Source organism: Bos javanicus, chromosome 12 (assembly GCF_032452875.1).
Source record: "Bos javanicus breed banteng chromosome 12, ARS-OSU_banteng_1.0, whole genome shotgun sequence".
NCBI lineage: Eukaryota > Metazoa > Chordata > Mammalia > Artiodactyla > Bovidae > Bos > Bos javanicus.
In genome coordinates this window covers 63,806,280-63,811,228 of record NC_083879.1, presented here as the reverse complement: position 1 = coordinate 63,811,228, position 4,949 = coordinate 63,806,280, and the positions used below count along the sequence as shown (strand labels likewise).

The 4,949-nt window shown below is 42.6% G+C and overlaps 1 non-coding gene across 1 annotated transcript; it reads right to left on the bottom strand.

Moving 5' to 3' along the window:
• Positions 1-556: 556 nt before the first annotated feature.
• LOC133258688 (U6 spliceosomal RNA) lies at positions 557-661 on the bottom strand. The gene has a single exon (XR_009740145.1). It is a non-coding gene; the product is annotated as a U6 spliceosomal RNA (small nuclear RNA).
• Positions 662-4,949: the final 4,288 nt, after the last annotated feature.

The following is a 4,949-nucleotide window of genomic DNA, read 5'->3' as shown; positions in this document are numbered from 1 at the left end:
GACCATCTGGTGATGTCCATGTGTAGAGCCTTCTCTTGTATTGTTGAAAGAGGGTGTTTGCTATGACCGGTGCATTCTCTTGGCAAAACTCTATTAGCCCCAGACCTGCTTCATTTTGTACTCCGAAGCCAAATTTTCCTGTTAGTCTAGGTATCTCTTGACTTCTTACTTTTGCATACCAGTACCTATAATGAATCTTTTTTTGGTGTTAGTTCTAGAAAGTCTTGTCAGTCTTCATAGAACTGTTCACCTTCAGCATCTTCAGCATTATTGGTCGAGGCATAGATGTGGATTACTCTGATATTGAGTGGTTTGCCTTGGAAACAGAGATCATTCTCTCGTTTTTGAGATTTCATCCAAGTACTGCATTTCAGATTTTCTTGTTGATTGTGATGGCTACTCCATTTCTTCTAATGGATTCTTGCCCACAGTAGATAGATACAATGGTCATCTGAGTTAAATTCACCCACTCCAGTTCATTTTAGTTCACTGATTCCTAAAACGTCGACGTTCAGTCTTGCCATCTCCTGTTTGACCACTTCCGATTTGCCTTGATTCATGGACGCAATGCTTCACAAATTTGCATATCTTCCTTGTGCAAGGGCCATGCTAATCTCTGTATCATTCCAATTTTTGTATATGTGTTAATGAGTCAGAACTCTCCACTATGACCTGTCCGTCTTGGGTGGCCCTACATGGCATGGCTCATAGTTTCATTGAGTTAGACAAGTCTGTGGTCCATGTGTTTACATTGGTTAGTTTTCTCTCATTGTGGTTTCTGTCTGTCTGTCCTCTGATGCCCTCTCTCAGTGCCTACTGTCTTATTGCAGTTTCTCTGACCTTGGGCGTGGGGTATCTCCTCTCGGCCTCTCACCTCTCCAGCACCGTGCAGCCACCGCTCACTGGATGTGAGAATTGAACTATAAAGAAAGCTGAATGCTAAAGAATTGATGCTTTTGAACTGTGGTGTTGGAGAACACTTTTGAGAGTCCCTTGGACTGCAAGGAGATCCAACCAGTCCATTCTAAAGGAGATCAGCCCTGAGTGTTCATTGGAAGGACTCTTGTTGAAGCTGAAACTCCAATACTTTGGCCACCTGATGTGAAGAACTAACTTATTTGGAAAGACCCTGATGCTGGGAAAGATTGAAGGTGGGAGGAGAAAGGGATGACCGAGGATGAGATGGTTGGATGGCATCATCGACTCAACAGACATGAGTTTGAGTAGACTCTGGGAATTGGTGATTGACAGGGAGGCCTGGGATGCTTCAGTCCATGTTGTCACAAAGAGACGGACATGACTGAGCAACTGAACTGAGCTGAATAAACCTAACAACATTCCAGGTTCCTATGCAAATACATATTTCAATATGTAAAGAGTATTACTCTTTATAGCATTGGTCTTTACTTCCATCACCAGTCACACACATAACTGTGTGTTGTGTTTGCTTTAGCTCTATCTCTTCATTCTTTCCAGAGTTAGTTCTCCATTGATCTCCAGTAGCATATTGAGCATCTACTGATCTGGGAAGTTCACCTTTCAGTATCCTATCTTTCTGCCTTTTCATGCTGTTCATGTGGTTCTCAAGGCAAGAATACTGAAGTGATTTGCCATTCCCTTCTCCAGTGGATCACATTTTGTCAGAACTCTTCAGCGTGACCTGTCCATCTTGGGTGGCCCTAAATGACATGGCTCATAGTTTCATTGAGTTAGACAAGGCTGTGGTCCATGTAATCAATTTGGTTAGTTTTCTATGACTGTGGTCTTCATTCTGTCTGCCCTCTGATGGAGAAAGATAAGATGCTTATGGAAGCTTCCTGATGGAAGAGACTGAGGGGAAAACTGGGCCTTGTTCTGATGGGCAGAATTGTCTTCCCTCACTGTTGTTTGAACTGAAGCCAAAATATAGTGGAGGTAATAAAGATAATTCTGACTTCCTTCAAAAGGTCTCATGTATGCACTGCTGCACTCAGTGCCCCCGACACTGCAGCAGGCCACTGTAGACTCACACCTCCCCTGGAGACTCCTGGACACTCAGAAGCAAGTCTGGGTCAGTCTTTTGTGGGGTCACTGCTCCTTTCTCCTGCGACCTGGTGTGTACGCGGTTCTGTTTGTGCCCTCCAAGAGTCTGTTTCCCCAGTCCTATGTAAGTCCTGGTGTTCTCAGTTCAGTTGCTCAGTCGTGTCCGACTCTTTGCGACCCCATGAATTGCAGCACACCAGGCCTCCCTGTCCATCACCAACTCCCGGAGTTCACTCAGACTCACGTCCATTGAGTCAGTGATGCCATCCAGCCATCTCATCCTCTGTCATCCCCTTCTCCTCCTGCCCCCAATCCCTCCCAGCATCAAAGTCTTTTCCAATGACTCAACTCTTCACATGAGGTGGCCAAAGTACTGGACTTTCAGCCTTAGCATCATTCCTTCCAAAGAAATTCCAGGGCTGATCTCCTTCAGAATGGACTGGTTGGATCTCCTTGCAGTCCAAGGGACTCTCAAGAGTCTTCTCCAACACCACAGCTCAAAAGCATCAATTCTTCAGTGCTCAGCCTTCTTCACAGTCCAACTCTCACATCCATACATGACCACAGTTTGGGTTAATGGTGATTTACTCTGAGAGGGCTTATGCCATACCCAGATCTGCTGCACCCATAGCCTCTGCCCTTGCAGCAGGCCACTGCTGATCCATGCCTTCACAGGAGATACTCAAACACAGTTCTGGCCCAGTCTCTGTGGGGTCTCTGGGTCCTGGTGCACACAAGGTTTGTTGAGCTTCTCTGGAAGCTGAGGTGTTTGATTCTAAATGCGAGTTTGCCCCTCCTACTGTCTTGCTGGGGCTTCGCCTTTGCCCTTGGATGTGGCATACTTATAAACTGAAGTGCTAATACAGAATCTTTCCTAAAATAAGGTTTCAACAGATAGCCATGCCTACTATTTCTGACAGACACAAATTACTTAGAAAGTAACTTATTTCTATTACTTATCTTCTGGATTCTTAAAGATAAGGGTAACAACATCAGGGGATGCATCAGTCTACTTTGGCTCCCAGAACAAAAAATATCACATACTGAGTGGCTTAACCACACATTTATATTTTTCTGGAGGTTCAAATTCCAAGAGCAACGTGCTGGCACAATTGAGTTCTCTTAAGGTCTCTCCCCATGGCTTTAAGATAGCAGTCTTCCCGTGTGTCCTCTTGTGTGGGTTTTTCTGCTGTCTTTCTTTTCCTATAAGAGCACCAGGGCTTCCCCAATGACTCGGTGGTAAAGAATCTGTCTGCTAATACAGGAGATGCAGAAATTTGGACACAACTGAGCAGGCACACAACATATTGTATTGAGTCCTCACCCTAAGACATCATTTAACCTTAATTACTTCCTTGAAGGCCCTGTCCCCTCTGTACAGTGTCACTTGGGGTTAGGGCTTCAGCATTTGTATTTTCTGAGGACAATTCAGTCTGTAACAGAGCAAATGGTTAATACAAAAATTTCTAAGACAGTGTAAATTTAAAATGAAAGCTTCCCTCTATGTGATAGATATGCTAAGACATGTAAAGTGAAAGTGTTAGTTGCTCAGTTGTGTTAGACTCTTTGAGATGGACTGTAGCCCACCAGACACCACTGACTATGGAATTCTCCAGGCAAGAATACTGGAGTGGATTGCCATTCCCTTCTCCAGGGGATCTTCTCAACCCAGGGATATAACCTGAGTCTCCTGTATTGCAGGCAGACTCTTTACCATCTGAGCAAGCAGGAAAGCCCAAGACATTGAAGTGTATTGCAACTATATGTCTAGTAAGCCCTTATTAACTTTAAGTATGTTATACTAATATAAGGGCTTTCTTTTAGTTTTTTTCTTTCCCCAAGGATAAATTTTAGGGCAAGTAAATAGAAGATAAATCTATCTTTTATGGACAGCTTTTTACTACCTTTTGCACCAATATTGTATATTCTTGTAAAAATTCTTCTGTATCTGCAACTCCTGTGTATCCACAAAGTGAAAGTGGAGTTGCTCAGTTGTGTCCAACTCTTTGTGATCCCATGGACTGTAAGCCTTCCAGGCTCCTCCATCAGTGGGATTGTCCAGGCAATAGGACTGGAGTGGGTTGCCATTTCCTTCTCCAGGGGATCTTCCTGACCCAGGGATCAAACCCAGGTCTCCCACATTGTAGACAGACGCTTTACCATCTGAGCCACCAGGGAAGCCTGGGTTCCACATCCACAGATTGGATTACTCTTCACATGGCCTCTTCTTTCTGTGTTTCTCTGTGTATTCTCTCCTGTTATAAAACCACTGGGTTTAGGTTTCAATTTTATCTGGTATGACTTCATCTTAACTAATAAATTTGCAAAGACCCAATTTCCAAATGTTACATTCTGAAGTTCTGGGTAAACATGAATTTGGGAGGCATGCATTGTCCAACCCACTACATCCCTGGTAACAATATTACTTTCTTTAAAATTAAAGAATATTATATATAAAGTGCCCTATAAAAACACCCAGTCTTTTTTTTTTTTTTTGTAAAAATATGATAAAATTAAAAGCTTTGACCATTTCAAGAGGACTTTTTCATTGAGGTTTTGTTGCAGCTGTTCGCAATGTGACCACTGTTTAGTTATTCAAATTATTTTTCTCATTATGATGTATTTGCATTCTCATAGGCATATTCAACTGGTCAGGAATAAAATTTGGAAAGTGAGTGTCAATGGATTGATGCCAACACATTAAATTATTGACTTGCTTTGTTTTCTACCCAATAGTTCAATTTTCTCAGCAACTTCAGGTAATTTATCTCTGATTATAGCCCCAGCTTTGGCTTTTAAAAGCATTTCTCACCAGTTCCACAGGAAATTAATAGACATGCTGTGAATAATATGTTCTTTAATTAAATATAGTCAGAGAAAGCTGAGTTCAAAAAGCAGGTTTCTTTATTGTCAAACTTCAAATAGCT